This window comes from Pleurodeles waltl, chromosome 10 (assembly GCF_031143425.1).
Source record: "Pleurodeles waltl isolate 20211129_DDA chromosome 10, aPleWal1.hap1.20221129, whole genome shotgun sequence".
Classification (NCBI taxonomy): domain Eukaryota; kingdom Metazoa; phylum Chordata; class Amphibia; order Caudata; family Salamandridae; genus Pleurodeles; species Pleurodeles waltl.
Genome location: NC_090449.1, coordinates 1,019,434,583 through 1,019,459,111, shown reverse-complemented (window position 1 = coordinate 1,019,459,111; position 24,529 = coordinate 1,019,434,583).

The following is a 24,529-nucleotide window of genomic DNA, read 5'->3' as shown; positions in this document are numbered from 1 at the left end:
TGTAACTCTGTCCACTTGTCTCCTTTCTGTATTTCTTTAGTCTTTGATCTTTCCTGTGGCAGCCCTTCTTCCTCTCTTTGCTCAAGGGTGTTTTCGCTCGATGGACCTGCAATCTGCTCAGGAGGAGTCTGGACCCTCTGACTCTCCTCCACCTCAGCTCCTTCACCTTCTGGGCCTGTTAAGTACTCTGGCTCATTCGCATAATCATCTACTTCTGGGAGAACCTCTCTTTGACTAGGCTCCCCTGCTGCCTCAATTGAGATAGGCTCACCGTCACCCCTCTGGATCTCTTCTCCCTCGTCTCTTACTGGAGTGACCAAGCCGTCCTCAACGGGCTCTCCTTCAGTCTCAGTTCCCCTTCGATCATTCTCCGGCCCTGAGACTTCCTTGTCTGTTGTTGGTACTTTCAACAACTCAACTTCCTCATCAGTTGGACGCGTCACCTTTTTCGTGTGGCTGGCATGGATCCAGTTCGGAAGTCCTGCACACTTCACAGCAGTGGTAGTCGTTAGTATCACTTGATAGGGTCCCTTCCAACATGGCTCCAAGCAAGTCTTCCTTACTTGATGACAACCCAGTGACCAGCTTTCAGGTTGTGTCCTGGATCATGAATCGGTGGCAGGGTGGTAGCTTCCACCTGGTGAGAAAAAGAGCAGACCACATCAGCCAGACCCTTGCAGTAGTCCAACACCATATCATCCGTGATATTCACAAGAGCATTTGCAGGCACTGAGGGCAGTCTCATAGCTGGACCCATGAGAATCTCATGCGGAGACAGTCCCGTCTTCTTGTTAGGTGTATTTCTCATTGACATCAACACTAAAGGTAATGCGTCGGGCCATTTCAAATTCGTGGCTGCACACATTTTCGCAATTCTTGATTTCAGGAGACCATTCATCTGTTCCACTAGTCCTGATGCTTCTGGGCGGTAGCTACAATGCCACTTCTGCCCAATGTTCACTGCTGCACACAGCAACCTAACCACCTCATTGTTGAAGTGACTTCCCCTATCTGATAAGAGATCGGAAAACCGAAACGCTGTATCAATTTTCTAAGCAACAACTTCGCTACTGTGAGGATGTAATTTCTACGTGTAGGGTACACTTCAATCCAATGATGAAAAATACACACAATCACCAACACATATCCCAAACCTCCACACACATGCATCTCAATGAAATCCATTTGCATTCTGCTAAATGGACCTCTGGCTCTCCCAATGTGGCTCAAATTCACCACTGTCCCTTTCCCCGCGTTCATCTGTTGGCAGATGATATAACGATGGCATATCACCTCTGCAGCTTGTCTAAATTTTGGATTAAACCAGTCAATCTTGAACAGCCTGATCATGGCATCCCTCCCAATATGTGCTTGGCCATGATAAAATCTTGCAAATTGTGGCAAAAAACTGTTCGGCAAGACCATTTTCCCTTCGTCTGAAACCCACAAATCATCTGGTCTTTGTACGCATTGCATCCTAACCCAAGAACGCTTTTCATCTTTGCTGGCACGGCCCTGCAACAATTTCAGGTCTTCTAACGTGCCAATCACCCTCAATGCATAACCTGTACATGTCTCATTTTCTATTTCAGGTAACAATTCCCATTGATTCTTAAACGATATACAGTTCAATGCACAAAACCTTGCGACTTGATCCCCAAATCCATTTCCCATTGAAACAAAGTCTTGTGGCTTCAGGTGTGCATTGCATTTCACCACGGCAATTTTATGAGGTAACTGAATCGCATGCAACAACTCCTTAATTCTTTCACCATTTTTCACTGGCGAGACAGAAGAGGTCAAATAACCCCTCTGTGACCATAGTTGGCCAAAATCATGAACAATTCCAAATCCGTATCGACTATTAGTAAAGATAGTCACTCTCATGTGAGCAGAGATGTGGCAAGCTTTGGTAAGAGCTACCAGTTCAGCTACCTGAGCAGAATACACTCCTTGAAGCCAGGACGCTTCCAGGATACCAGAAATCGTGCATACAGACTATCCAGCTCTCAGCATGCCTACTGAGCCTCTCAAACATGAGCCATCAACAAAGATAATTTGGTCATTTTCCTCCAATTGGGTATCTTTAATATCAGGTCTTGGTTTGGTGCACATTTCGGTTACCTCAAGACAATCATGTTCTACATCTTCCATATTTTCAACCTCTGTATTTTCACTTGGAAGCAAAGTTGCCGGGTTCAACACTGTACACTTCTTTAACGCTACATTTGGTGACCCCAATATAATAGTTTCATATTTCATCAATCTTGCATTTGTCATGTGCTGCGTTTTTGTTCGTGTCAGAAGGATCTCAACTGAGTGAGGGACCATGACTGTTAGAGGATGTCCCATCACTATGCCTTCACACTGTGTAAGGCTTTGACCAACTGCTGCTACTGCACGCAAACAACCCGGTAAGTCTGCTGCATCTGGGTCCAAAGTAGCTGAAAAATATGCTACTGGTCAGTTTACACATCCATGGACCTGTGTCAAGACAGACAAAGAACATGCATCACGTTCATGACAAAACAGAACTTAAGACTTCGTGTAATCAGGCATACCCAAAGCTGGAGCCCTACACATGCTCTCTCTTAACTCAGTGAACGCTCTAATTTCCTTCTCTCCCAAAACTATGGCATCCTGATTCTCCTTGACCGTCAGCCTCTGCAATGGCTTGGAAATGACTGAGAAATTTGGGATCCCCTGGCGACAATAACCCACCATTCCTAGAAACATTCTAACATCTCTCTGTCGTTGCGGGATTCATCTGTAACACAGCAGTTATTCTTTCTCTGGATAACTTCATTGACCCTTTCTCGATCTGATGATCCAAATACTTCACCTCTTTCTGACAATATTGCAATTTCTTTTGCGACACCTTGTGCCCATTCCTTCCCAGGTGATTCAGTAAGGCAATCGAATCGTACTTGCACTCGTCCATTGTTTGAGATGTGATCAACAAATCATCAATGTACTGCACTAGAGTCGATTGGAAAGGCAGTTCCAATGACTACAAATTCTTCTTCAGTATCTGATTGAATATGGAAGGTGATTCCGAAAACCCTTGAGGAATTCAACACCAACTGTAAACCTTGTCCAAGAATTTAAAACTGAGAGAAATTGTCTGTCCTCATTAAGAGGCACAGAAAAGAACGCTTCGGACAGATCAATTAGTGTGAACCATTCTACATTGCATGGAATCTGAAAAATAATTACAGCTGGATTTGGCACCACTGGGCAACATTTCACTACTATGTCATTTATCTTCCTCAAATCTTGGACAATCCAAACCTTCCCACAAGGCTTTCTCAGCCCCATTATAGGTGAATTACACAGACTAGTCAACACCTCTTTCAGGACTCCCTGTTTCACAAAATCTGTAATGATTTGCCCAATCTTTATAAGGACATCTTGCGCCATATGATACTGCTGTATCTGGGGGAATGCAGCGTTAGGCTTCACACTGACTTTGACTGGCTCTATTCCTTTTTATCAGCCCTACTTCTTTCCCTGTCAAGTCCCACACCTTTTCTTGAACTGTTTCCTGTAAGTCTGCCGGGAGATCAGCCACGGTGAACATCAGAAAGAAGTTAATCAGAGGGTATTGCTCATCTGTTGTCTCAGTTTCAGGCTCTGAACCCTGTTCCTCCCCTTCATCATCACTGTTTGTCTGGACCTCAATTCCCTCATTGGAACAGGTGATTGAACACCTTGTCTTGCACAATAAGTCCATTCCCAGTAAGGATACAGGACTTGAATCGCAAACCACAAATCTGTGCAATCCTTGAAAAGTTCCAAGCTCAACCTGAACCGGATCTGTGATCGGGTTAGTCAGGAGTTGGTTTGCTACTCCCACTACCTTAACTGTCTGTCCCGAAAGGGGCAGTTTCGGAACCTCTGCACTTCTGACTGTAGAGCGTATAGCTACTGTGTCAACCAAGAATGAAACCTTGTGACCCATTACCTTCCCCTGAACACTCACTCTTTGACCTGTGACCTGTTGAGGAAGCATCACCTGTTGCTGTTCCCTTGGGGCTAGAGGCACTTGCACTTGCTGTCTAGGCACCATGGGGACCTGTTGTTGCGCTTGCTGTAACTGTATTGATTGTACACGTGGCATCTTCACCTGCTGCCTAGATTGAAAACCCTGAATCTGATTCACATTATTCAGAAAATTTGGATTTGGACCTTTCAATCTAGGCCCTCTCATGTTTTGGAATGAACTGACATCATTGCTTTGTTGAATTGCACCATCCTGCAACATCATTGGGCACTCCCGCTTCCAGTGTCCAGCGACCCCACAAGCATGACAAGGTAACATCTTCTTCAGTCCCTGTGCATCGTTTTGAACTACTACAGTGTTCAAGTCTGGACTGTGGTTCACAAAACCTCCTCGACCTCTAACTCTCACATGTGCCTGAAACATCCTGTTTCCCTGCGGCTGCTGCACCATCTGCTGCAGAAAACCTCCCTGCATTCCTGTCTGTGCTGCCTTAATTTGCATCACCATCGCTTTCTCCTTCAACTTTTTCTGCTTCAACTCAATCTCGTCACTGCAGTACTTCACATACTGCAACACCTCGTCAATCGGCTTTGCCTGCCAGCAAATCATATGATTCTTAATCATCTGGCCAATCTCAGGCCTCAACCCTTCCACAAACCTGAACACAAGGTGATTCATGTCCTTCGCCTCAATAACCTCTGTACCGCTGTAATGCTTAAACGCCTTCAACAACCTCTCATAATAGGCATGTATCGACTCCTTGACTTCCTGAGCTGTTCGATCAATCCTTTGCCAATCGATTTTCTTCGGCGAAACTCTCGTTTTCAGAAACTCAATCACCTTATAATAATACTTCATCACATCAGGAGACGGCGCCCCTGTATTTCTGTCCCTTGCCGGTTCCTCAGTCGGCCAATCTACGCTCCTTATGCACTCAATCCACAAATCAGCTGGAACTATGATCCCAAAGAGAGCATTCAGGTCTTCCCAAAGACACTTTGCAAGTTTCACAAACCTGTCCGTCTGCTGATACCACTCTATTGGTTTCTCCCTCAGCCTGGGGAAATCATTTGCAAATGACAGAATATCCCCTCTAGTCCAAGGTACATGGATGAGAACCCCTCCGGCAGTCTCTCTAACTGGTAACATCTTTACCGTGCCTGTACCGGTAATGTTTTAGCTGACTGCTCTATGCAATCACTTTTCCTCTTGTCTCTTTTCTTTGCCCATATGCCTTCCCACATTTCTAAGGTTCCCCATAACTTGCACTTTGCAGTATCTCCTTGAGGTGCGCCTTCATTCCAGTAGACCTCATGTGTTCGAAATCCTTTGGCTCAAAATCAAACCTGTAACTCCTCTTCAAATGTTTGGTATTTTCTAAATCTACGCCATGTTTGTCTGCCAAATTTGCCAACCTCTGGTGCACCCTGCTCACTTCTCTAGTTATCTTTGGACACAAGTACCTCAATTCTGCTTCCGTGTATGACTCTATCCTGTTCACACCCATGCTTCCTTCAACAAGTTCATTGGCTTCCATACCCAACCTCACAAGGTTCAGGTACTCTTCTCCTTCCGCTCTCCCTGCAGCTACAGGAGCAGTCTGTGGAGCATTAAGCTTGTCTAACTAATCGGTCAGCTGTTGTGCTGTTAAACCTTGCAATGAGATATTCCCAGCCAAATATGTGACAGACCAACTAGGTTCTAAACAACTATAGCCTAAACCACTACTGCTAAACAACTAAAAAGTCTCTACAACTAAGTACTGAACACCTACTGTCTAAACAACAATTGTGCCTGAATAACAATTGCCCGAACAACTAATATATATGTATATATTCTAAACAACTAATAAACCATAAAAACCAAAAAGAAAACCTTACCTTAAAATTAGTTGTTCAGGCAATTGTTATTCAGGCACAATTGTTGTTTATACAGTAGTTGTTCAGTACTTAGTTGTAGAGACTTTTTAGTTGTTTAGCAGTAGTGGTTCAGGCAAGTAGTGGTTTAGACCTAGTTGTTCAGGATGTTTCCTGATTAGATCAGATTACTGTTCATACTCTCCACTGAGTATGCCTTTAATCTCAAATGAATGATTTACCTAATTTTCCAGCACTTTTTAATCGCTGATGAGTAATGAAAGATATTTTAGGTTTCCACGAAGGAATGCTGTTTACACTGAAACATGGCTGCCACTGTATCAGAAGACCAAACGCAAATATAGCAAAACAATATATTTACAAATGAGCTTATTTGGCTAATAAGGAGTCATAAGTACCCTAGTCATTTTGTCTCTTTGCATTCTGGGTTGTGCATTCTGAATTGTGTGAAGTGACACTGCAAAGCCCTTTTGTATCACGTCATCAACCAGTGGCGGGTGGCAGCTTTAGGAGGGAGAGCGGGAAGCACACACACACACTCATTCATTCACACACACACACGCACGCACATCCATTAACAACACTCATAATATTCAAACATGCACGCACGCACCAAACATTCATTTTAAAAGATCACACACACGCACACCCTTACCTTCAGCCTCTGAGGTCCCAGGAGGGTTGAGACTGCTGCCTTCCCTCATTGGCTGAGGAAAGGCAGCAGTCCCAGCCTCGTCACAGAGTGGGATGGGGTCAGTGAGACTGCTGACCCCTCCCCACTCTGTGACGAAGTGTCACTGATTGACACTCGCCCTGGGCACTTCAGGGCTTAAACCTGAAGTGCCCAGGTCGAAGTCAATGGGTGACGCTTTCCTTGTCACCCAGGGGAGGGCTTCGAAGCACCTTTGCTGAGCCGAGGAGCTGTGACCTCCTCAGCCCAGCAAAGTTCAGCTCAGGCAGCCAGGGGTCTGCGCAAATCTCACATGTATGTTCCCGGCTGCCTGACCTGAACATGAAGAGTGTCTGTCAGACTGACCTTTGTTCAGCCTGACAGACACTCTTCATGAGGGGCAAAAGGTGGGAGGGCGTGGCCCCTCCGCCCTAAAGGATGGGCAGCGTCTGTCATCAACCCAGGAGAGGTTCTGCATCCCTTTTCATCTATTTCCTATGTTTGTGTACTGTTTATTCGGAGTCTCTCCTTCATATGCAATACAAAAGCTGTCTTTTATCATTACACCAACATGTGCCAGGCACAAAACATGGATTGTTACTAGTCTATGTGCACGCAAACTACACATCTTTTCACATTTTGCTGCAATAGGCGTGCCCTGGTTGCATCCAGAATGCGTGTTTGGTTAAAAGTAAAATTCTTTCTTAATTTCAGGTCCCTATACTTATTCAGTACATTGGCAAGTCTGAAATCTACAGTAGGCCCTACAATACTGTGATCATTACTTGAATTTCCTTTCAGCAGATTATAGCTGGCAATATTGGTTTTGCTGGTTTTTTTTTTTTTAGTAACTTCATGGGCATGAGAACAAGAAGTTGGAGACAGTCAAAGCTTTGCTCACAATCTTAATATTGCTCAACGTTATAATACTTGTTGTGCATGCATCCTGCAACAAGATTATGGATATTTAAATCCAGTCTTAATGGGTTTCGGGATGCCTGACATTTTAAACAATGTGCCTAGCAATTATTTCTACAGCTTGTGAAGGGTAAATTAATAATTCAGTTTCAAAATATAAGCATGAGGCACTTACATTAGTAATATGACACCAAGCAAATAATATTGATGTGGCATTGAAGAAGTTGGAATGTTCACAATATAATATTTAATGGCAATAAGAAAAGTAATAATTTTCTCCATAGTACATGGGATACAAAGTCAGCTTTCTTAACAAATATTGACATTTCAAAAACTTCATCTGGGGTTGCTGCAAATGCTGCCAAAATCCTCTCAGGTCAAGTACCACTCACAGGCACACAGGTGCATCTGCAAAGCTCGTCAGCTCACTGGCTCAAGGGAGCCTTTTAAACAGGAAAGGGGGGGTTGGGAGCACACTGCCTCACATCCCAGCACAGTTTGCCCCTTTGCATCCTGGTAAATGTAGTTCACAGTTAGCGCTTACTTGAACAATAGCTGTAGTTTTTCACCAAACTTGGTGCAGACATTGCTCTATATCTCTAGATACGTGTTTCTAGGTTTAGCCCTTCATCAGGATAGAGTAGAGAACAAAGACAATTCATCTGGGGTTGCTAGAAATGCTGCCAAAATCCTCTCAGGTCAAGTACCACTCACAGGCACACAGGTGCATCTCCAGTACTCGTCAGCTCACTGGCTCAAGGGAGCCTTTTAAACAGGAAGGGGGGTTGAAAGCACACTGCCTCACATCCTAGCACAGTTCTCCCCTTTGCATCCTGATAAATGCAGTTCACAGTTAGCGCTTAATTGAAAATTAGCTGGAGTTTTTCACCAAAGTTGGTGCAGACATTGCTGTATATCTCTAGACACATGTTTCTGGGTTTAGCCCTTCATCAGTAGCGAGTAGAGAACAAAAATAATTCATCTGGGGTTGCCGGAAATGCTGCCAAAATCCTCTCAGGTCAAGTACCACTCACAGGCACACAGGTGCATCTCCAAAGCTCATCAGCTCACTGGCTCAAGGGTGCCTTTTAAACAGGAAAGAGGGTTGGGAGCATACTGCCTCACATCCCAGCTCAGTTCGCCCCTTTGCATCCTGGTAAATGCAGTTCACAGTTAGCGCTTACTTAATATTATCTGTAGTTTTTCACCAAAGTTGGTGCAGACATTGCTGTGTATCTCTAGACATGTATTTCTGGGTTTAGCCCTTCATCAGTAGAGAATAGAGAACAAATTAAATTCATCTGGAGTTGCTGGAAATGCTGCCAAAACCCTCTCAGATCAAGTACCACTCACAGGCACACAGGTGCATCTGCAAAGCTCGTCAGTTCACTGGCTCAAGGGAGCCTTTTAAACAGGAAGGGGGTTAAGGAGCACACTGCCCCAAATCCCAGCACAGTTTGCCCCTTTGCATCCTGGTAAATGCAGTTCACAGTTAGCGCTTACTTGAAAATGATCTGTACTGTAGTTTTTCACCAAACTTGGAGCAGACATTGCTGTATGTCTCTAGACACGTGTTTCTGTGTTTAGCCCTTCATCAGTAGAGAGTAGTGAACAAAGAAAATTCATCTGGGGTTGCTGGAAATGCTGCCAAAATCCATTTAGGTCAAGTACCACTCACAGGCACACAGGTGCATCTCCAAAGCTTGTCAGCTCACTGGCTCAAAGGAGCCTTTTAAACAGGAAGGGGGGTTGGGAGCACACTGCCTCACATCCCAGCACAGTTCGCCCCTTTGCATCCTGGTAAATGCAGTTCACAGTTAGCGCTTACTTGAAAATTTTCTGTAGTTTATCACCAAAGTTGGTGCAGACATTTCTGTATATCTCTAGACACGTGTTTCTGGGTTTAGCCCTTCATCAGTAGAGAGTAGGGAACAAAGAAAATTAATCTGGGTTTGCATTGTTGGAAATGCTACCAAACTCCTCTCAGGTCAAGTACCACTCACAGGCACACAGGTGCATCTCCAAAGCTCATCAGCTCACTGGCTCAAAGGAGCCTTTTAAACAGGAAGGGGGGTTGGGAGCACTCTGCCTCACATCCCAGCACAGTTCGCCCCTTTGCATCCTGGTAAATGCAGTTCACAGTTAGCGCTTATTTGAAAATTATCTGTAGTTTTTCACCAAAGTTGGAGCAGACATTGCTGTAAATCTCTAGACACATGTTTCTGGGTTTAGCCCTTCATCAGTAGAGAGCAGGGAACAAAGCAAATTCATCTGGGGTTGCTGAAAATGCTGCCAAAATCCTCTCAGGTCAAGTACCACTCACAGGCACACAGGTGCATCTCCAAAGCTCGTCAGCTCACTGGCTCAAGGGATCCTTTTAAACTGGAAGGGGGTTAGGAGCACACTGCTCACATCCCAGCACAGTTCACCCCTTTGCATCTTGGTAAATACAGTTCACAGTTAACGCTTATTTGAATATTATCTGTAGTTTTTCACCAAAGTTAGTGCAGACATTGCTGTAAATCTCTAGAGACGTGTTCTGGGTTTAGCCCTTCATCAGTAGAGAGTAGAGAACAAAGAAAATTCTTCTGGGGTTGCTGGAAATGCTGCCAAAATCTTCTCAGGTCAAGTTCCACTCACAGGTACAATGGTGCATCTCCAAAGCTTGTCACATTATGACCCACAAATCACCACAGCGGACATTCAACGGCGGTAAACCATTGGTGGTATACACCGGTGCGGTCTGAATGCCCACCCAAATACAAAACAATACAACATTGGCCAAACCTAAAATCACACACCTGACAGTGATACACAGAACATACACACTCACCCACAGCACTATAAAACACACACCTACATTACCCACAACCCTTTCCTAACACGGAAAATAAAAAGAAATAGCCACGCAATTCATAGACCTAACTACACAGACACCACAAACACCCATTCACCTGTCATGCACTCCACACCCCACCACATAACTCGGTAGCCACTGCACTACACACACCACACAACACCCATGTCCCCACAAAGGCACTCCTGTTTTACTGATGAACAGTTGTGGGTTATGGTGGAGGAAATAGTAAGGGTAGAGCCACAGCTGTTTGGAGCACAGGTACAGCAAATATCCATTGCAAGGAAGATGGAGCTATGGCAGAGAATTGTGGACCGGGTGAAAGGTGTGGGACAGCATCCACGATCAAGGGACGACATCAGGAAGAGGTGGAACGACCTACGGGGAAGGTACGTTTCATGGCAGCAAGGCACCAGCTCGCTATCCAGAGGACCGGCGGTGGACCCTCACCTCCTCCCCCACAGCTGACAGCATGGGAGGAGCAAGTCTTCGCAATACTGCATCTAGAGTGACTCACTGAAGTTGCTGGAGGACTGGATACTGGTAAGTCAATATTTACTACCTATGCCCCATATACATGCCTGCCACCACCACCCCTCACCCTGACACCCATCACTCCACTCCATCCCATACAGTGCACCAACGCAAATAATAATCCTAAATGCCAAGCCCTACATGCCATACTCACTGCATGCACATCCCTCCCAGCCCTGCATGTACACCCAACACCAATGCATGCACAGTATGGAGCCCTAACAATCCCACAATACAACACCATACACAAGCAAAGGTGGCAGGGCAACAGCAACAATATAGGGGAAGCTAGGGATGCAGAATATGTCAGACATGTAGCACAGTACACCACTTACATCCCCATAGGTGCCCCAGTCAATCTCAGCAGCGAGGAGGTGCCACCGCTACCCAGTCGCCCACCAGAAGATACCCCCAGGGATGACAGCAACTATGGACTACTGGATCTGGATGAACTCCCTGGCCCATCAGGGACCACTGGTAAGTGGGATACCCAGCCCACACCCACTCCACCACAGAGCCTCCCCCATCAGTATCCAACACCACAGCAGCCACCCAATGTCCCCACACCTCTTTCCCCAGAACACGTCAATCAGCAGTGTGCCAACCTGTACAGTGACCCCAGTCCACACCTCACAGCCAAGACAATCAGGGTCCTGGTGTCAGTGGGCACACCATTCAGGGGACACAGGCACAGGGGGACAGGGGGACATGGAGGACAGCTGTGTGCCAGGGGGAGGACAGGCCCAGGGAACTGACTGCCCAGGAGGCACTCACCAATGTCCTGGGGGCTTACCAACAATCCCAGGACAAGATGGTTCAGATGTTAAACATCATGCTGGAGAACCAGCGGCTGCATGAGGAACACCACCAGGAAATCAGGAAAAAGTGCAGGCCCTCAACACCACCATTGTCTCCATAGCAGGGGTGCTGGGTGATATGGCCAACGTCATGAGGTACTACGTAGCACACCAGCAGGTCCCTACCATTAGCCAGTCAACTGATCAGCCCTCCACATCTGCTGCAGCCAGTGGACAGGAGACCCTGCCACAGGACCCACAGGCCACCAGCACCCCTGCAGAAGGTGAACCACCCCGCAAACGTTCCCTGTGAACCAGACAGACACCAGAGACACTTGCTAAGACCAAGACCACTGCCAGGAAATGAGACCCTCCTGAATGTCCCCCTTGTGTTCCACTCTGTCACCATGTACTCTTTGAACTGCCATTGCTCCCCTTCCTATGCCCCCCTGGACACTGAACCTGTGCTACAAACAGACTTGACCAATATCCCAGACTTTCTTCTACCATCACCCCATTCCATTGCACTATTCCTTCAAAGTTTTCACTTCAATAAACATTCTTGAACACAACTTGAGTGATACTGCTTTATCTGACAAAAATGTGCCATGTGTTGAACTGTTTCATCTTGTGCAGTTGTCCTGACCTTTGTGATTCCATCCACAAATGGCCTGTAGCAGTTTATAGTCATCACAACAGTACACCTTTGCAGCCACACCAACATCTGCAAAATGGGAAGGCATAGGTGACAGTCATTGGGGATGCCAAAGAAGTGACAGCAACACTGAAAATCCATTGAACCGAGAAAGGGTCAGTTCCACTGTCTTATCTGTGTGTCACTGGAAGTAATGCGGTATAACTGATGTCCTGTTGTCCACATCCTCATCCTCTGCCTCCTCATCCTCACTGTCCTGAGGGTCCACTGCTGTCACAGGAGCATTTTCACCCTCCTCCTCCTCCTGCAGCTAGGGCACATGTCGTCTGATGACCAGGTTGTGCAACATGCAGCCTACAACAACTATCTGGCAGACCTTCTCAGGAGAGTAGCACAGGGATGGAGGCATCTGACCCTGGCCTTCAGGAGACCAAAGGTCCTCTTAATTATTCTCCTGGTTCGCACATGAGCATCATTATACATATTCTCAGCCCCTGTCCTTGGATTCCTTACGTTGGCCAAGAGCCAGGACTGGTAAGGGTAGCCAAAGTCACCTGCAAGAGGTGAGGGGCAAACATTAGCCTTGCACAATGGCATGGGGGATGACTCCTGAAGGCATACACTGACATGCATTGGGTGGGGACTCAGGCTCACCTATAAGCCACACCCTGTGCCACTGTAGTTGTGCCATCACATGTGGGATGCTGCTATTCCTCAAGACAAAGGCGTCATGCACCTACCCAGGATACTTGACAGTGACGTGGAAGGTGTACTGGTCAGCCAGGCACACCATTTGTACACTGAGTGAGTGGAAACTCTTCTGATTCCTGAACTCCTGCTCATTGGCCCGAGGGGGGACAAATGCTATATGTGTTCCATCAACGACTCCAATAACATTTGGAATATGTCCCATTGCCGAGAAACCAGCCTTCACATTGGCCGAATCATCCACCTGGGGGAAAGTGATGTAGCTGCCCATGTGTTTGAGCAAGGCAGACAAAACCCTTGCCAGCACTATTGAGAACATTGGCTGTGACATTCCTGCAGCTGAGCCCACTGTCACTTGCAAAGACCCAGTTCCCAGAAAATGGATCACTGATAGGGCCTGCACAAGAGGGGGAATCCCAGTGGGTTGACAGATATCAGATATCAGATCTGCTATCAGTCCAATTGTGCACACAGCTCTGTGATTGTGGCCCTGTCCAGTATATAGGTTAGTATTATGTGCCTGTCCTCTAGTGTAGCCAAGTCCACAAGGGGTCTGTACACGGGAGCTTGCCTCCTCCTCCTATTCCTCCACAGTGGTAGGTACCTAAGGCACACAAGAGTGAGAAGTGAGTGACTAACTGAACAATGGAACCACCACTTCAGTGTACATTGACCATGTATGTTACTGGACTATGTTAATGGCAATGTATGTACATGGACGGCAATGACACAGTTTTCAATTTAAGAAAGTGTACCAGCACCATAAACTGGTGACCGCCTGTCCTGTATGTAGACACAGGTGGCAGTGATGTAACTCTGCCGGCATTGGGTGTCAATGCGGAAGGCGGTCTTGCACCACTGTGCTATTCCTCATTGGCTAAAATGCGGCTGTATGGAGTACAGTGTCCAATGCGGATCACCGGCAATGGTGACAGTGTACACCTCCGCGGACGTGACTGCCATTTTCTGATTATAACCTGACTTGATTCCTGACTTTCCACAGGACAACACCTCCTCTGCGTGTGCTGCTGTGACCTGTGTCTGGAATATGCTATAGCCCGTTTGATAGGGGAAAGGGCCCCTGCCTTCACTTTGGAGGAGTTGCAGCGCCTGGTGGATGGGATCCTACCCCTGTATGGACAGCTGTATGGGCCTCCAGACCAACAGTTAAGTACACCATGGGGACGATGCATGCAACAAGGTGGTATGGAGATGTGTGTGTGTGTGTTGGCAGTGTGTCATTTGGGTAGGGGGTATGGCTGGTGGTAGTGTACATGCAGAGCTCAGGGTGATGTGTGTGCCTGATGAGGGGAAATACTTTTTGTGGGCCATATGTGTGACAGGCTGTATGTTTAATGGTGTCCACCTGTCTGTGTTTCCTCTGCAGGTCAGCACCCATCAGAAGAAGGGACTTTGGCGTGCCATCGCCAGGGAATTGCGTACCCTGGGGGCCTATAGCAGGTGGAGCACCCACAGCAGGAAACTGTGGGAGGACCTGAGGCACTGGGCCCAGAAGACCACAGAGGCCCAGCTGGGGATGGCCTCCCAACTAGGGAGGGGTGCCCGTTGAAACCTAACCCCCTGATGGCCCGCATACTAGCAGTGGCCTACCCAGAGCTGGATGGGTGCTTGAGGGCATTACAGCAGCCAGAAAGGGGTGAGTACAGTGTGTGTAACACCCATCCTTGTTTCCTGGCAAAGGATCCTGGTGGTGGGTTTCAGTCAGTGGGTGCCCCTTAATGCCAGCTCATACATTGTTGTGTGGTCCAGCTCAGGGTAAATGGGTGAATAGCAAAATCATGTTAGCTAGATAGGTGGCATTCCATGTCAGACAGGGCTTAGTAGGTCCTAGGAGGGGTACAGATGGCAGTGTTTGGCTCTCATCCTGCTGGGAGACCTAGCCAATGGAATGCCAATGCGGTGCATCCTGCTCAATCTTGGTCCCTGTGTGTGATGGTGATGTGTATGCCATCTGTGGTGTTGGTGCTGTAATTGACCCAGTGCTCTCTTTCTCCCCCCCATTTTCTTCTGTCATCCTGTCCATGTGTGCATTAGCATCATCTGTCAGAGGAGCAGGGGCACCGGTGAGTGAGGGACCTGCAGCCCATGGGACCCAGGAGGAAGAGTCCCCTGACGCCGACGGGACCAGTGGTATGGAGGGTGAGGGGAGCACCATGGTGGGGACAGGAGGTGAGAACACTGACTCTGAATCCTCCTCCGATGGGAACTTCCTGGTGGTGGCGGACACCTCTAGAACCACCTCAGCTACAGGTACAGCCAACACCCCCGTACCAGGACTGCCCTCCCAGTAGCCCCTCACCGAGTTGCCCGTGCCCATTCACCCAGGAGGGTGGGCATCTCCTTCACCCCAGACACCCAGGCCCTGGCCCAGTGAGCCCTGCTGCCCTCAGTTAAGAGGCTATTGACCTCCTGAGATCCATCTCTGTAGGGCAGTCAACCATAGTGAATGCCATCCAGGGGCTGGCATCCCAGATGCAGCAAAGCAGTGCCTACCTGGAGGGCATCCACGGTAGGTTGGCGGCCCTAAAAAGATAATTTTAGGCTCTGGCCTCCTCTCTGATGGCAGCCAGTGTCCCTGGTCTTGCCGTCCCCCCTCCAACTATCTCTTCTCAGTCGAGTCTCCTCAACCCCAACCCTTCCCATCCACACATACAGACAAGCATGCTCACAAAACATCACACAAGAGTGGCACAGACAAACTCAGGCAGCAAACCTGAAGCCACAAGCACTCACACAAACAACAGACAGTTGCACACACAACAATATTCACCGCCTCCACTGTCTTTCCCCTCCTCCTCACACCTGCATCAACAGCCACCATCACCACATTATGCAGCACACCCATCTCATTTGCAGACACCTCAACAACATCCATCCACACATCCTCTTTGTCCACTCCCACCCTGTCTGCCCCTTCTAAAAAACACAAACGCTTGCACTCAGACACCCAACATCCATCCACCTCACACACGCACACTGTCCATGCACCTGCACCCAAGTCCAGCAAACGTACACCTCCTACAACCACCACCTCTCCCTCTACGCCCATCCCTCCTCCCACATCCTGCCCCAATGTCCCTAAGAAGCTTTTCCTTGCCCATCTTGACCTCCTCCCTCCCCCACCCCCATCCTGCCCATAGCTGCAGGGTCCCAAAAACCCAGCCCAGCACCTCAGTCCTGCTTCCACCAAGAAATCTTCTGCTGGCACTAAGGGGCCCCAGAGTGTGATGGCAGCCACTCCCAGTAAGTCCACACCTCTGCCTCAAAAACGGAGGTCTAGGGTGGCGAAACCTAAGGGACAGAGGACGGGGTCAGTAGAGGCACCTCCTAGACCTGGAGGCATGGACACAAGTCACATGACAAAGGCCAAGGGGGCCCGTCACACGAAGGAACCCAAGGAGCTCCCTCCACCACCTTAGGGCAAGGAGCCCTCTCCACCATCTGAGGGCAAAAGCCCCCTCCTCCATCTGAAGGTAAGAAGCCCCCTCCACAACCAAAGGAGCCCAAAGATCCCCCTCCACCACCTGAGGACAAGGAGCCCCCTCCACCATCTGCTAAGGGCAAGGAGCACCCTCTACCACCTGAGGGCTGTAGCCCACCTCAAGAGACTGTGGCCTTTCACTCCCCTCCGGAGACTATTGGGCAAGGAGCCCCCTCGAGAGGCTGTGGTCTTTCACTCCCCTCCAGAGACTGTTGGGCAAGAAGCCCCCTCCAGAACCAGTGGGCATGGAACCAACAATAGCTGAGGTGCCCCCCAAATTCCCTTCCCCCTGAGGTGCCTACTCATTTCCAACACGATGCCCTTGAACAGTGGAGTCCGGATGTTGTCAGGAGTCAAGTTGGGGCTTGGACTATGCCCTGTGGCCATGAGGCCCTTTGGTACTTTGGACTGGCCATTGGCCCATCTGTACATTGACATCTGCATTTTGATTTCATGATTCATTATGGTGGCTGTTGGCAGCAAATTACAGTGTTCATACTTCAGAAATGTTGTCTTTTCATTATTTGCTTGTGGGTCCTGTGACAGTCAATTTACTCTTCAGTTGGTTCTGTGTATGTGGTGTGTGTGTATGGTGTGTGTTGTGCGTGTGTGTGTGTTACTCTCCTTTTCCTCCCTCCCTCCCTTGTGTGCTAGGCGTCTGTACTCACTGTCGTCGTCTTCGTCAGTGTTGGTGCGCCAGAACGGCCATGGCGTGGTAGAGCATCGGGAAGACTTGGAGTTCCGGTTCCATGGCGGACGCGGAGTCCTCTGTGTCCCTGAAGGTGAGTCTTTCGTTTTCTGTAATGTGTTTCCGCCAGGCTTTTGATGGCGTTGGTACCGCCCCGGAAATCGTGGCGGTTTACTATGTCATAATATGGTGGGCCGTACCTTGACGTCTGCATGGCTGTAGGTGGCTACCGTTGTGGTCAGTGGTGTTAATGCCCTGGCGGTTGGTGTGGTACTTTGGCTGTCTATGGGAGGTATCACCGCCATGGTCATAATTTGGGGGTTATTACAGCCAGGCTGTTGGTGGTATTACTGCCACTTTAACAGTGGCGTTCAGTACTCTTCCAATGTCATAATGACCACCACAGTCTTGTGACCGCCCAAAGGCATTGCTATAAACACAGCCCTCACGTACTCAAAGGAGATTTACAACTTGTTTTTACCATCTGTTAATGCAGTTGGAAAGAAGGAATCAGCGGATGTCTTTTATTAATCCTTCCTTCCATCCCACTGAGGCTACAGAGAGAGTGTTTTCTGCAGATTCTGTGTAAGGAGTGGTCTGAAAGGATGACTGGGCCTTGCTTTAAAAAGTAACGAAAGACTTGTGGATTCCCATCACGGTGGCCATACTTAGGGAAGTGATACATTAGATTTAATTGTGAATTCTGGATTCGAAGAAAAAACAGACCCCAACAAGCACAGACGTGACTCGGAAGGCTGTTAATCCTGACATCTGGGGGGCTGTGAGGGGAGACTAGATTGTAAACTCCTTATTAGTAACAAACATTGGTAGTGGAATGTTTATATCAGCTTACACGATACCCAAGCTTTTATGGTCAGGAACGCACAAAGTGCAACTTTCACATCCAGTGAGTGAAACTCCAGGGGGCTATAACCATCAAGCCTTGTCTCTGCCCAGTCTTAGAACAACGGGCAAAAGTCCAGATGGGGGCAGTGCTTAATTTGTGCTTGTTGTTTCCGGTGCTGAGCACGGGCACTTATTTTTGAGGGCCGGGGCTTATTCTTCAGCTTCAAGCATTTTCTGCGAGCAAAAGACAGATATGGGAAAACGGAGGGAGAGAAAAACGAAAAAGCATCACAAAGGGAGAAAGTAGAAAGCTGCAAGAGTGAGCTGAAGGGGCAGGGAGCGGTTTTATATGGATTAAAGAGGCCCGAGATGGCTTCAGGATTACGCCCCCTCAGTAGTCCGTGTTCACACAATTAAATGCAGCAGCCGCATGTTTAAGGGGAGGGCTTTGGGCACCGGCACCATTTTCTTTACAAATTAATCACTGATTGGGGGAATCCCAGCTAGGGGCAGCGAGAGTCACAGAGCAGAAGGGGTCACGTCCAACATGATTCTCAGCTAACAGAAGGACGGACACAGTCCTACGAACCCAAACTCTGACCACATAGTGAGTTGAGGTGCACACAGTGTTATTAGCACTGTGGCCACATGCACCAGCCGTTGGCCCGGGACAATTCCAACTCTAGCGATGGTCTACAACAATAGATAAGCCTCACCGGAATGCAGCACCGCATCACTTGTACTCACTTGTGTACTGCAGGCTGTTCCTCCCACTCTGTCTAGAACTCACATACCATGTAGCCAGTTTGAGGAAAACGTCAGTCTAGCTTAGTTAGTGATGTGACGTTATATTAAGAACTGCCGACTTTGGGGCTGGGGAACCAGGTTCGAGTCTTATTCTCGGCTATAGAGTAACAAATAAAATGAAACTGTTAGCAGATAAAATTAAACAATGGGTTTACGTTAAACTTTGCATGCATAGGAAAGCTGAAACGCATGTGCCGCACTGGTAAAATAAAAGCTATGTGGCCTCAAAAAACATATAATTAAACTTTGAATATGTATGCTACAATGGTAGATGCCGAAAAGCACCAAGAAAACACAAGGTGAGGCGGGAAACAGTTAAAAAAAAAGTTCCCACAAACAACAGATAAACAATTCAAAGCGTAAGGAAACTGTACTGGGCCAGTGCTCCTCAGCCAAGAAGGGAAGTGATGTATCAGCTGTGCGAACCAGTTATAAGGCAGCAAAGAAGAGTGACACTGAAGTTAACCTATGGTAAGCAGCAGGCGGGATCAAAGTTCTTTAACTGAATACAGCAGGTCTTGCAGACAGTGCATGTGCACTACCTAGGCACAACCTAAAAAGACACCATTCTGTGAAACAAATAGGATTTTAATTGTGAACTTTGAGAAAAAGCCTATTGTTGAGAAAATGCCTTGGATTCACAAGCAGGTGCTTCAGCTTGGGTTTGAAACCCTCCTGAAATTTGACAGTCATGATTGGAAATGCACATAACGCACACCATGTCTCACATCGCTAACCATATAAATTGACCAGCTATAGTTAGCATTACCTCATGTAACTATAACTCGTACGCTAAGGTAAATTTAACTCGCACACCCCCATGCACAGCTTTTTCATCAAAAATGTTACTGCAAATATTACATTGATATTATCAATGATGTTATCAAAGATGTCATGTGTGCCGTAATTTGTGGGTCAATTGTTAGTACTTATCTGTTATTTTTTAAAGTTAAAAATAATTTGCAATTATTAAAAAAATAAAATGCGGGAAGCACATCTGGCTATCTGGCACCGCAAGGGAACCCTTAAGGCCTTCCTAGCGGTGCCATTGGCTCAGCAAGCAGGGAGATGCTTTAATAGCAGCTCCCTGCTTGCTTAAGCATTTCATCTCTGTCCCTTGCAAACATGCAGAGATGAAAGCTCCACTGTTTGACAGTGGGACCTGCTTCAGAGCTGCAGCCAAACCACAGCAAACAGCTATGTCCTGGAGGTGGGTACCCTGGGACATCGCAGGAGCTGGCCCTGGGGAGGAGAGGCCCCCAGAGCTATCTGTTGGTCCTCGATGGGGCCACGTGGCCCCCTCCAATGTGAAGATAGCCCTGGGGAGGTGGTGGTCCCCTGGGCTAATAGGGGGTCCGAAACAGACCCACTTTGCTTATTTTTAGTCTTTGCCCCGGGGAGGTGGTGGTCCCTAGGGTGCGGGGGACCACGTACCGCTCACATATATCATATTCAAAGCCCCATGGGGGTGGTGGTGGTCCCCGGGGCATGGGGGCCATGGGCCCACCAACATTCATTAGATTGAAAGCCCCTGAAAGGTGGTGGTCCCCAGGGCTGAAGGGGTCCCAAAACAGACCCTGTTACATTTTTATTATAGCCCTGGGGAGGTGGTGGTCCCTGGGGTGGCCGGTGCGGCCCCCGCTCATAATTCAGTGTAGGCCTGGGGAGGTGGTGGTCCCCTGGGGCGCAGGGTCCGTGCCCCCCCACTCATATTTCTGTATTTTCGCCGGGGAGGTGGTGGTCCCCTTGGATGTTAGGGGGCCTCCTTATTAAAGAGAATGCCTTCAGGACTTGGCCCAAGCGGGGGCTTTCTTTAAAACAATCCGGGGGGCCCATGCTTTTCTTTTTTTTTTAACGTTTTACTGCAAATTTGCGACCCCGTCGTGAATTCACTGAAAAAATGTAACAAAATGTTTTTTAGGAGTGGGGTTGGGGGAAGGTTCCCTTTGGGACACTACCACCATAGCTAAGGGTTCAGGTATCCCTACTCTGGCCCCTTTTAATTTTCTTCTCATTTTTTTCTGGGACTCGGCTGAAGCCGAGAGCCAAGGTGACTGACAGCTCCTTCCTTGTTTAAGTGTTGTCAGCCAATCAGATCTCTGCACGAGACGGGTCGCGAATCCTTCGCGTCCCTATATATTCAAATTTTTATTTCTTTAAATGTCTCAAAAACTACTGAGTGAATTTACACCAAATAACAAAAAGGGCTCTTTCTGGACGAAGAGCTGCCTTTCTGCCAAATTTGGTGTAATTCCAGTGTTTTTTGCGCAATCGCGGTTACATTTTTCCTATGAGAATTAACTTTCGAAACACTCTAAATTTCAACCCCCTTTTATAATGGCCCCCACTTGAAGAATCACCCCGAAATTTTCAAGACAACGATATAGGCAAGCAAAAACAGCTTTTCTTTAGAAACTAGGTCCTAACTATAACTACCTAGTGGCAACCGCCACCGGATAATGTGTGTGTGTGTGTGTATACATGTGTCCGTGTGTGTGTGTGTGTGTGTGTGTGTGTGTGTATATATATATATATATATATATATATATATACATATATATATGTATATATATATATATATATATACATACATACACATATATATGAATGTACATTTACACCATATATGTGCTGAAAAGCACATATCCCTGGAAGTGATTACAGTTAAATACCTTATTTTAAACACACTAGAATAATATTTATACACACACTCACGAGACCCAAAGGACTCATATTTTATGTATCAGACTGTACTATTGTCAGAATTCTGACGTTTAAAAAAAAAAAAGAATTAACATGGATGAACTATATGAACCGTTCCCAGGGTTATCACATCCAAAGGTTTATTATTTGACGTCACCAGACATGTGGTTGGTTCGATCCAAGGCTGCAAAGCTGTAACAGGACAGGAATCTCTCTCCATTCAGGGGCTTTGCAGCTGGTTTTCTCGGGAAAGACATGTGTGGCCCAGGACTTATTTCAAAGCTGAGTTACAAAACTGTACATCACTGGTAAAGAGCCCGAGTTCTCAATGTAAATGTTTATAGTGTAGTTTGTTTTATCTGTGACTGAGCACAGGATATCCTCACTCTGTTAATAAACCAGGGTTTTTCTCAACATGGGAAGTTAGAAGTTGTGCAGTTGATTGCTACGTGTGATTCTGGGTCTCTATAAGAAAGGGCGGATGGGCCTTTTATGACACTTCATTTTCAGGCAATTTATAATCCGATGAAGGGACAGGTTTTGAGCTGACACTTTACAGACTGCCAACACTGCTGTGCATCTGATGCAGGCAGGCTGCACTGTGTTTGAAGTTATCCTCCCGGGCAATGCTGCAATGAACCCCTTTGGGTGGATTTTGTATCCAAGAGCAGTCTAAAAAAATATCCAGGAAGTGAAATGATTTTCATAGACTGTGTTGTGTTTAAAATATGACTTCCAGCTTTCAACCATCTGAAGTGAAGGCGGGGGTCCAGTTCAGTTCCCTTTTTGCTGAGTCCTTCCCTCCAATTTCTCGACTTGTGTTGGGGCTTTTAGCCATTCCATTGGCTCGCCTAGTTTTTGGCTTGTTCTCAGAATGAAAAACTTCCATAACATTTAAATGCCTTCCAAAATTCTAGGCCTGACATTTTACGACTTTGCCTCCATAAAAATTAGCTTGTTCCAGCGTGGTGTGTGCTAAGGGCTGGGTAATTATAAATAGCATATTGCTTAATTACCTAGCGCTTCAAACTGAGGACGAGGTTTCAAAGCGTTCTGATTTGCAGCTGATTCTCGGGAGCCCTTTTGGAGGTTCTCAAGGGAAGATGGATGCAGTTTCTCATATAGAGGAGATGATGGGCCAGTTGCTAGGTTCAAAAACATGCAGATATACATTTGTTGTACCGCTTTGCGATCTTAATGGTGTTATTTTTTCTCTATGTGATTTTCTATACTTTATTTAAACTGCTTATAATGCCCCTCAGCTGTAGCATGTTACCCATCCAAACGTGTGATTTGGCACCCCACAACAGGGTGTTAAGCACTATATAGATACACAGCTTGTCGTCTCCATTGCAATAATATAGAAGAGACAGCCCTGAGGTTCCTTAACTTTAGGAAGGCTATTGTAAAATGGATGAGTCAAAGCAGTTTGATGGTTAACTCATCTAAAACTGAGGTCCTTTTGTTTGGAAAAAAATTACCCTCATGGAACCAGGATTGGTGGCTTCATTTCTTGGGACCTCCTCCTCCACTTACTCCAGTATCCACGCTACCAAATCTCTGGGTGTCCTATTTGACGCAAACTTGTCTTTTACAAATAAATAAATTCAATCAATCAATCAAAACATTTATAGAGCGTGCTACTCACCCGAGAGGGTCTCAAGGCGCTGGGGGGGGGGGGGGGGGGTGAGTTACTGCTGTTCGAAAAGCCAAGTCTTGAGGAGTTTCCTGAAGGCGAGATGGTCCTGGGGAGTTCTTAGGTGTGCGGGGAGGGAGTACCATGCTTTAGCTGCCAGGTAGGAGAATGATCCGCCCCCGTGGTGGTTCTGCGGATCCGTGGGATGGTGGCGAGGGCGAGGCTGACTGAGCGAAGCTGACGGGTGGGCGTGTAGAACGAGAGGCGGCTGTTGAGGTATTTGGGGCCCATGTTGTGGAGTGCTTTGTGTGCGTGGGTGAGGAGCCTGAAGGTGATCCTCTTGTTGACGGGGAGCCAGTGCAGGTGTTTCAGGTGGGCGGATATGTGGCTGTGGCGAGGGATGTCAAGGATGAGACGTGCGTAGGCGTTCTGTATGCATTGTAGACGTTTAGTCTCTTCCTGCTTTTATTTGTTACGTAAGATTAAGAAAATCCTGATGTATATTCCTTCTGAGCTGCAGAAAACAGTGGTCACGCCATTGATTTTGTCCAGATTGGACTACTGTAAAGCTCTGTATCTAGGAGCCCATCAGTATTCCTTAAATAAACTGCAATGTCTTCAAAATGCAGCAGCCAGACCTTTGAAAAAGATGCCCAAATTTCAGTCCGTCTCAGAAACTTTAAAAGAGTTACAGTGTCTGACAGTGAGGAGAAGGGTTAAGTTCAAGGCCCTCTGCCTTGCTCATAAAGCACTGTGTGGATCTGCCCCAGAATATTTTAAGGAAAGTCTCATCTGGTATATCCCTAGTAGATCGTTAAGATCCTCCAGTGCCAGAACGGTCAGGCTAAGTAAATTTAGATGATCGAGCTGGAGAGGCAGAAGATTTATGTTATTGGCAGCTCAACCTTGGATCAGCTTGCCTGTACACTTTAGAGGCCAAGCTAATCTTCTGGGTTTTAGAAAGCTGCTTAAAACCTGGCTTTTCTCCATTTCAGCCAACTGGGTTTAGGGTCTGGTTGGTTTTTCTAGTCTTGCTCCTTGAGATTTTATGAGTCAGTGGTAGTTTTCTTTGAGCACCAAGACGCCTCCGGGTATTTGTGCGCTCTATACATAATTATCAATATCAATTATAAACTTAGTAAAATAACATGTTCTGGCCCTGGGAATTCTACATTGACATTCCAACCATTTATAGTTGTCTTCCTGACTTGCTTTCAGGGTGTTACAAGCATGTTGCAAAAAAATCAGAGGATATTTTTTAGGTCTAGCATTAGCCAAGACCTTTTGATTTTACTAAAATTGTATATACAATATACGTATCTACCAGT